Source organism: Cyprinus carpio, chromosome B14 (genome assembly GCF_018340385.1).
Source record: "Cyprinus carpio isolate SPL01 chromosome B14, ASM1834038v1, whole genome shotgun sequence".
Taxonomy (NCBI): Eukaryota; Metazoa; Chordata; class Actinopteri; order Cypriniformes; family Cyprinidae; genus Cyprinus; species Cyprinus carpio.
Genome location: NC_056610.1, coordinates 3,247,559 through 3,257,707, shown reverse-complemented (window position 1 = coordinate 3,257,707; position 10,149 = coordinate 3,247,559).

Sequence of the window (10,149 nt, the reverse complement as noted above, 5' to 3'; positions counted from 1 at the left end):
AATATAGGACATTCATCAAAGCATTTGAGCAATGTGTTGAGAGTAAAACTACAAATATGGATGACAGGCTATATTACTTACAACAGTATACAAGAAACCAGCCCAGAAACCTTGTCAGTAGCTTCATGCATATGGATCCTACCGTTGCATATAAGGAAGCTAAAAGGCAGCTCGAATACCATTTTGGAAACTGCTATAAAATAGCATCTGCTTACATGAATAAAGCCTTAAACTGGTCAACCATCAAACCAGAGGATGGAAATGGGTTGCAATCATATGCTCTATTTTTACATAGCTGCTACAATACAATGCAAGACATTGATGGATTAAAAGAGCTTGAAAGTTCCACTAATTTAAGACTCATTGTGTCTAAACTCCCATATAAGCTGCGAGATAAATGGCGAGCAAATGTGTGTAGCATGCAAGATAACAAACACAGAGCAACATTCAAAGACTTAATAGACTTTATTGATAGACAGTCCAGAGCAATGCTTGATCCAATATTTGGTGACATCCACATCTCAATGGAGAGCAAAATAACGTCAAGACCTAAACCACAAAAACCTATCACCAAACCTAGTGGGAGGACCAGCTTTGCCACTACAGTTGCTCAAGCATCTGAAATAAAAAAGAACGAGTCACAAAATGAACGCAAACGGAATGCAAATAAGTGTTACCTTGAAAGACCTTGCTTATTTTGTGAAAGAAATCACACATTTGAAAATTGTGAAAAGTTTAAGTCCAAACCAAATAGTGAGAAAATAGAATTCCTGAAAACAAGCGGGATGTGCTTTGGTTGTCTAACAAAGGGACACGTTAGCAAAACATGCAAAAATAGAATGAAATGTGAAACATGTTCTCTGTCTCATCCAACTATCCTTCACATTCATACTGGTAAAGTAAAAGATGTAATTAAAGATGACTGCATTGTAACTGGAAACAAACCATTGAGTAGTGCCATGGTATCCGTAGAAGATGATGAACTAATGGAGGTCGGTCAATCAAAACAGTGCACTCTTGCTATTGTGCCAGTGAAAGTAAAGGTCTCAAATTCTGACAAAGTCATAAATACTCATGCATTTCTGGATCCCGGTAGCTCTCAGCTACATTTTGTACTGACTCACTGAAAAGAAAGTTAAACGTCTCTGTCAAGAAAAAAAACACCACAATACTCTTGTGTACAATGGGACAGGAGAAAAGTGTTCACAGCAGTATAGTCTCTGGCCTTGAAGTCAGCAATATGGAAGGCCTGCTGTATCATAAACTCCCAGAAGTTTATACTCAAACAAAATTACCAGTTTTCAAAACGACACATACCAACACAAAAAATCACTAGAGAAATGGAAATACTTACATGAGGTGAAGATTCCACAATTGGATGCTGACATTGAGTTGTTAATAGGCACAAATGCTGCAAAGCTTATGGAGCCATGGAAGGTGATAAACAGTAGAGGTAATGGGCCATATGCTGTTAACACACCCTTAGGATGGGTCGTCAACGGGCTCTTGCAAGAAACAACATGTCAAATGCAAGGAAGTCACTCATGTATTGTAGTTAATCGCATATCTGTAGCAGATTTGAATGACTTGTTGATTAAACAGTATCATCAGGATTTTCCAGAACTTGCAGCTAAGGAGAAATCAGAGATGTCAGTCGAAGACAAAAGGTTCATGTCTATGATGGAAAGTTCAAAGGAACTGAGAAATGGGCATTATTACTTACCGTTACCTTTTAAAGAAAATGACGTAATGATGCCAAACAACTACCAACAGGCACAGCAACGTGTTATGTCTCTGAAAAGAAAATTTGACAAGAATGAACGATATCATAGAGAGTATACTGCATTTCTAGAAGGAATGCTTGAAAAAGGTCACGCAGAAGCGGTGCCAGTTGATGAACTGGAAACACAAAGTGGAAAGGTGTGGTACATTCCACATCATGGAGTGCACCATCCAAAGAAGGGCTCCCTAAGAGTTGTATTCGATTGCTCTGCATCCTTCCAGGGAACATCCTTGAATAGCAAATTAATACAAGGTCCAAATCTCACCAGTAATCTGGTAGGTGTCTTGTTGCGTTTCCGCCAGGAGCCAATCGCCCTTATGGCAGAAGATGTGGAAAGCATGTTTCACCAGGTAAGACTTATGGAGAAGCATGTGGACTTTTTGCGCTTTCTATGGTGGCCAAATGGTGACATAGGATTACCTTTGAAAGAACACAGAATGACAGTGCATTTATTTGGGGCAACATCTTCACCAAGTTGTGCAAGTTTTGCCCTCAGACAAGCTGCCGAAGATTTCGAAGATCTCTTTTCGCCAGAAACGGTGGAAACAATTAAGCAAGATTTTTATGTAGATGATTGCTTGAAATCAGTGCCCACTGAAACTGATGCTGTGATGTTGCTAAAAGAGCTTGAAAAGGCTTGCTCAATGGGAGGCTTTCGTTTGCACAAGTGGATAAGTAACAGCAGAACAGTACTAATGTCCATCCCACAGGCAGCCAGAGCAAAGGAGGTCAAAGACCTTGACTTGGAATCCAATGATCTTCCTACAGAAAGAACTGTTGGCATACAATGGCACATAGAAAGAGACAAACTCACTTTCGCAGTGAGCCTGAAACAGCAGCCATATACTCGAAGAGGAATACTGTCCATCATATCCTCAGTATACGATCCTCTTGGCTTTATCTGTCCATTCGTCCTCACTGCTAAGAACATTCTGCAAGATCTTTGCAAGCTCAATTTCGCCTGGGACAAAGACCTACCAGACCACTACATAGAGATGTGGCGTGAATGGATGGCAGGTCTAAGTTGCATTGGGGAGCTCAGTGTCAACAGATGTCTCAAGCCAAAGAGCTTTGGTCCAATATCATCTGCACAACTACACCACTTTAGTGACGCGTCTGAAAGTGGTTATGGCTGTGTCACGTACCTTCGTCTCACAAATTCAAAACTTGAAGTGCACACCTCATTTATAATGGGGAAATCACGAGTTGCACCACTGAAACATACTACAATGCCAAGAATGGAACTCACTGCAGCAGTTCTTGCGGTAAGAATGGATAGAATGATCAAAGCAGAGTTACAACTTGCTCTTGAGAACTCCATTTTCTGGACAGATAGTACATCAACATTGAAGTACATTCAGAATGAGAACAAAAGATTTAAAACATTCGTGGCCAATAGAGTGAACACAATCAGAGAATTTACCAAGGTAAAACAATGGAGATACATAAACACTAAACAAAATCCAGCAGATTGTGCATCTCGTGGTCTCAAGGCCAGTGCTCTTCTGAATTCAAAGGCTTGGCTAAATGGTCCAGAATTCCTCAAATGTCATGAATCTGAATGGACAAATTCCGACATTTTCACACAAACGCATGAAGGTGATGAGGATGCTGATGTGGAAGTGAAGAAGGACGTTCTCATCATGAACTTAATTGTAAAGGAAGAACAAAATCCTACTCATACATTCATACACTATCACTCAAATTGGAACAATCTAACCAGAGCAGTAGCTTGGTTACTTAAGCTAAAGGACGTTCTCTTCCAACTAAGTCACAAACGAAAGGAAATACTTACCAACACAAGTAAGAACTCAAATGCAGAGAAAAAATGTCTGATGGAAAGAAAAATGCAAATCGTCAAAAAATGTATGAATGTACAGCAGATTACTTTAGAAGATGTCAAAAGAGCAGAAAATGCAATCGTACGTTTTACACAAATGGAGGCATTTCCAGAAGAAATCGAAACCTTGCAAAAAGAAAACACTCACGTCAGTCGTCAGAGCCACATTCGTAAGCTTGATCCTATTCTGCAAGATGGTATACTTCATACAGGAGGGAGATTAAGCAAAATGGCTATGCCAGAGGACCAAAAACATCCTATGATTCTTCCAAAACACCATCATGTGTCCAAACTGGTGTTGAAACACATTCATGAACAACTTGGCCACTGTGGAAGGAATCACATGTTAGCCAAGCTGCGACAGCAATACTGGATTCCAGCAGCGAATTCCCTTGCTAGAAAAATACGGTCTGAGTGTGTGTTCTGCAAACGCTTACATTCAAACCTAGGAGAACAATAAATGGCAGACTTACCAAAAGAAAGGGAATAACACCAGATTTACCACCATTTACCTTTGTTGGAGCAGACTTCTTTGGTCCAATTGTAGTAAAAAGAGGACGCAGTGAAGTGAAAAGATATGGTGTCATCTTTACCTGTTTCACAACTCGAGCAATACATTTGGAAATAGCCAATTCACTTGACACTGATTCATGCATCAATGCAATCCGCAGATTCATATGCAGACGAGGGCAAGTGCGTCAAATAAGATCTGACAATGGAACTAACCTGACATCAGCTGACTCTGAACTAAAGAAGGCCATAAAAGAGTGGAACCAAAACCACAAACTCCAAGTTGCTCTGCAACAAAAGGGCATAGAATGGATTTTTCAACCCACCTGCCGCTTCACACTTTGGAGGAGTATGGGAGAGGTTAATAAAACCAGGTCAAACAAACACTTCTATCACTAACAAAGGATCAAATTCTAGATGATGAATCTCTTCACACTTTCATCTGTGAGGTAGAAGCCATAATGAATAGTCACCCACTTACCACAAATCCGGATAGTCCAAATGACCTTGAACCTTTAACGCCCAACCACCTTTTACTTCTTAAAGGGCAACCTACATTACCACCTGGCTTATTTCAGAAATCAGACACGTATAGTAGACGTAGATGGAAGCAAATACAATACTTAGCTGATATAGTTTGGAAAAGATGGGTTAGAGAATATCTTCCAAACCTACAAGAGAGACAGAAATGGTTTAAAAAGAAAAGAAACTATGCAAATGGTGACATTGTGTTAATTGGAGACCCTACTGCCCCTAGGGGATCTTGGATGTTAGGGAAGGTTATTGACACAAAGAAAGATTCAAAGGGAATTGTTCGTAGTTTGACTTTAAAAACAAAGACAAGTGTTATAGACAGACCAATTACAAAGGTTTGTTTATTGATGGAAAATGACATGTAGATATGAATGACCAATGTATATGTGATGATTACTTTACCTTGTAAGAACTTATATGTACTGATCTTTACAAGCGCACATGGACCAAGGACTATTCGAGCAAGAAATTTCTTGCAACGTGGCACACATGCGCGTATACACGAATACACACTGAAATTGACCTTTGAATGCACAATGCCTCTTGTGGCATAATGTACTCATGTTTTGTTGTTTACATTATATATTGAACAAGATAGGACTCTAAAAAAGAACTATTGATGAACTTTAATTCGAACTGATATTGTGGAATGAACTGAAAAATTTGATATTTTTATTTGAAACAAACATTTATGTATTGTATACGTGTGAATGATTCTGATTATTGATGATTTGACAAATTTATCTTTTCTGTGTATATTATAATGTATGGCTCCATGTTTTCTGTTTTGTTATTATTGTACCTACATAGCCGGTAGCAATAAGAGGGCCGGTGTGTAGGAGCCATAGGAGCTATCCATATGATATTTATGTTTAAGTTAATTTAGTGACCCCTGCTGGTGAATTATGATATTGTGGTCTTGAAAGGCCTTGGAACAGAATGAGTTAAATTGCACACCTGTGCCAATTAGTGGCGGAAAAAGGAGTTTGAACTTGATGTTGGAAATGAATGGACGCCAGCAGGCATATGGTTTTCAATTTATTTACTTATGGATTATTTATCAGTTAAATCACATTTTATTTTTTACTGGAATAAACCAAGAATCTATTGAAACCCCTGAGGCGTCTGAAGTGACTTACTGGAAGGCACTACACTTACAAAAAGTCAAAATATACTTGAACTTTACTTAAGTATACTTAATAAAATAAACTTGAAGTATACTACTTTTTGGTAAGGGGATGTAAGAATGAAAGGCGTTTGAAGACCACTGGCCTCTTTATTTGGATTTCGGGGAGACCATTTTGGTAAGCTAAAGTTGCTGCACCTATGCGAAAGAAATAACTGGAGTAATGGTTTGCTGAAATGCCTGATTTATTCAGGACTGATTTTAGGTGTTTTTGAAAACAATGTCTGGAGATGGGGCTATTGTTGTCTTCTATGAAAAGGGGATCGGTCGGATACTGAATTTGAGAACGTCTGTGAGCTAAGAAGAGGGCAACGGATTGGTAAGGCTGGAGGGGAGTGGGTAAGTTAAAAATGAAAATTGGATGGCCGTGCATTAATTGATCTGTTTTGCTACATTTGATGTTAAAGCGAATTGTATCGTATTCCTGTATTTGGAGGTTGGAGAAGGCCAAATGGATCCTGGGATTGAATTTGGAATTACAGGTGAATTCGGAGCATCTGAGGAAACCGAAGAAAGTGAGGATTAAAAGGTCGTTGAGTAATTTGGCTGTGTTTTCAGAATGGTAATCTGAACGAAGGGTGAGTAAGCAATTGCTTAAAATTTTGCTGTGTGATGGGCAAGTGAGAATCTAGATGGTGGGGTTGGGATTTTTCAATACCTTTTAAAAGCAGAGAGAGTTGAGGGTTGTTGATGGTAGGGCACTGGTGGCCGAAAATTAGGTTATGGAAAATGTGGATACCCCTAAGATATATTTTTATGGAGGCTGGATCTGTTTGAAGTCGTGGAGAAAAGTTGCAAAAGAAGAAACAGTTGTGAGAGAGAAGTCAGGAAATTGAAGCTTGTGGTGAGAATGGAAGGTTTTGAAACAGTTCCAAGCCGTCCAGTATGAGCTGAGTGTTCTTGGAGAAATGACTTGGAGGATGAGATGGGTGGATAAGTTGTGAAAATGGAGGAGAGGATGGTTTAATGGAACATCAGGTCCAAATAAGGTGTGGGTGACTGGACTGCCTGAGGAGCTAATGATCTGAATTTGTGAATAGCAAAATGGGTAAAAGAGTCAGCAATTGAGTTTTTACAACTTTGGTTTATGGACTACTTTAATTATGAACTGGATGCAGGCAGACGTCCAGATCAAACGTCTTAGTAAAGGCATGATTTCCGTGGAACTGGATCTGCCTTTATTTATGCAGTGGACTGCTGTGGAATTGTCACAATGGAAGAGGATGCTTTTAGAGGCCCATTCTTTCACCCATGATGTCATGGTGATGACGAATGGGTAGAGCTCAAATAGAGCGGAGGAGAAGGATTGTTTCAAATTTAGGAGTTCGGAAGGCCATGTTGAAGTGAACCAGTGACCTTGGAAATACCCCCCAAATCCAAATGAGGGGACTGCGTCTGTGAACAGGTGCATGTCGGAGGCTAGCGCGACGTGGGTGTTGTAGATAAAGTTGAGGCCGTTTCATTGATTAAGAAACAAAAGCCAGAGACTGAGATCTGCTCTACATGATTCATTCAGGGTGACTAAATTGTTTAAGCCGGGGACAGAGGTTGCCAGAGTGAGAAGGTGGGAGATAAAAGGGTGACCTTGGGGCATGATTCTCATAGCGAAATGTAGGGGCACTGGTTCCACTGCGCGACCTCTGTTGCACATTTAGCTGAAAATAGCTGCATCAGCTGCATCACGCTGGATAGGATACGCTGTCTCCGTTCAGATCAAATCAAAACAACATAGAAAACAGCGTATCCGGCGTGACGCAGCTGACACAGCATACGTTGTTTACAGGGTGATGCTGAGGAGACAAATTGTTTTATAAAGTCTTCATATAATTGTGGATGAACCACTGATGTCACATGGATTATTTCACCGATCTCTTTGCTACGTTTCTGGACTTGGGAAAATTTCAGTTGCATTGCTGTCTATGCAGAGTCAGATAACTCTCAGATTCCATCAAAAATATCTTAATTTGTTTTCCTGAAGATGAACGAAGGTCTTACTGGTATGAAACAACATGAGGGTGAGTAATTAATGACAGAATTTTTGGGTGAACTAACCCTTTAAGCCTGTTTGGAAAAACTGAACAGATTACGTCTGTATATTTTCCAAATGCTAGAATGAATTCTGCAAGTGAAAGAATGTGATTGGAGCTAGAGGCTGAATCTTTAAGGGTCACGGAAAAAAACACCACAGTCCAGGGATTGCTATCTCTATCTAATATAAAAATATTGCAGGATGGGAGATAGAAGAGATGCTAAGTCCATGTCCATACCTGAAAGGATTTGGGTGTGGAGCAGAATGGAAATGGATGGGGGCTCCATGGCAATGGTGTGAGCAGGAGTTGCTGTTGGAATGGTCGTGTAGAGAGTATAGGATGGAGGACAGGCTGGAATAACGTTAGAGGGAGGAAGGCTGACGGGGGAAAAGACGAGGCAGGCACCATTTGGGGAGGCAGCCTCACGTTGGGTTCTGTGCTTGTAGAAGGGGTGATGCAGACAAGAGACCAGAGCGAGACATGATTGCGAGGGAGCCTCATGCTGGGGAGTGCTGCGGAGATAGTTAGAAAAGAAGTAGGAGGAGGAAGGACAGGAGCAGGATTTTGTGAGGCTGAGCAAATCTGAGGTGGGTAAAAGGTGAGCCCGAGGTTGTCTTGAACGAGGCTAGCCTAGCTCTTTTAGACAGTCGACTGGAAGCTTTTTGGGGGCTGGTGGGAGGTACAGTTGGTGGATTCTCTCCAGATAGTGACTTTGTGTAAAGAGCGTACAACTGTACTTTGATTTGCCTCAAGTGTGCCACAATCCGTTAACTGTCCATTTTGTTATGTCAAGAGTTGATGATGGTCCGGGTGGAGACGGCTGGGCTGGAAGGCAAGGAGAAGTTGAGACGCCTGGGGTCTGTAGTTGCCTGGCCAGAGGCGGGGAGGTGTGTGGTGGTGTCTTGGCAAATTTGGAGGAGGGCGTCGAGTAGGACGACCTCGTTTCTTGCTGATGTGGCTGGTACGAGAACCGGAAATAGAGGAAGCTGGGTTCAGCTGGGTGGTGTAAGGAGAATCCGAAGTTCCTCATCGGAGGTGAACAGCTGAAGCTCTTCAGAGTGGGACATGTTTCACGGAATATGGAGGGGTCACTGTGGGTTTTTGCTGTTGGCACAGATATTACACACTTCACCTTTAAGAGCTAAATCTGTGACACAAATGCATGCTGTACATTAGGAGATTTATATTAAGATTTTCTTGTTGTCAACCTCTGTAAGTGGGTACTGTACTGTACACACGTTTACAGTACAAAACTGAAAAACATGTTCATGGCATTAGGACGAAACATTCAGAGTTGAGCTGTTCAGTACAATTTGGCAACTGTCAAAGGACACACATATGAACTGACATGCACACACATGCATGTACACACTCTCCCCAAATCCGTCTGTTGCTCTTTAAAGCGTGTGTCACTGCCCCAAGTGTTGAGGGGGAGTGTGGTCATCTGTCTGATCTTGCCTCATGTATGTATGTCTTGTGTGTGTGTGTCTTCCCCCACGGCCCCCTGTAGCGCTGAGAATGTGCAGTGATGAGTTAGCTGGTGGGCTAAAATTATTGTGCACAGTGCATAGCCTCAGGCTTGGCTGCGTTGTTTGCAAAGCATACTAAGAACAAAGGGCACTTATGACGAGGAGTGACCTACTACTGTGTATATGATTCTGCAGGCTGTGTGTCCCGTCCTCCATGGTCCCCTGCCCTAACCTTTGATTCTCAGTGATGAGTGAGCTTGTGGGTACAGATGAAAGTGTGTGTTCTTGTGTGTGTATATGATATTCAGTGTTTGTCATGTGATATTTGATGAGGTCCACTGAGAGAAAGAGTAGGAGGAGTACAAGAACTGTAAAGTGTGCAATATCTGCACATGCACATGATCGAATTCTGGCAGAGCAAACTGTGTGTGTATACAGTTTCCACATGGGGTTATGATTAGGAGCTAGATAATAGCATTAGCTCAGTATAAAATATGTCAATAAGAAAGTCCCCACAAAGATACAAAAACGTGTGTGTTTGCATGTGTCATGACATGGGTACACATGTGTGTGTGTGTACAGATGGGCTGCATCATGCTAAAGTTGGAGCACACTGACCTCAGTCAGAGTCAGGGAACAGAACTCTGACTCAGTGCAGCCCACACACGTGACACTTGCACACAAATGCATACATGAATTCCTAATACCTCTTTTACACAACCATTTACACATGCAGCAGGGTTATTTTTTTTATTTATTTTTTTTAGCTTGTCTACTAAAAATGTGGCAATGGAAAC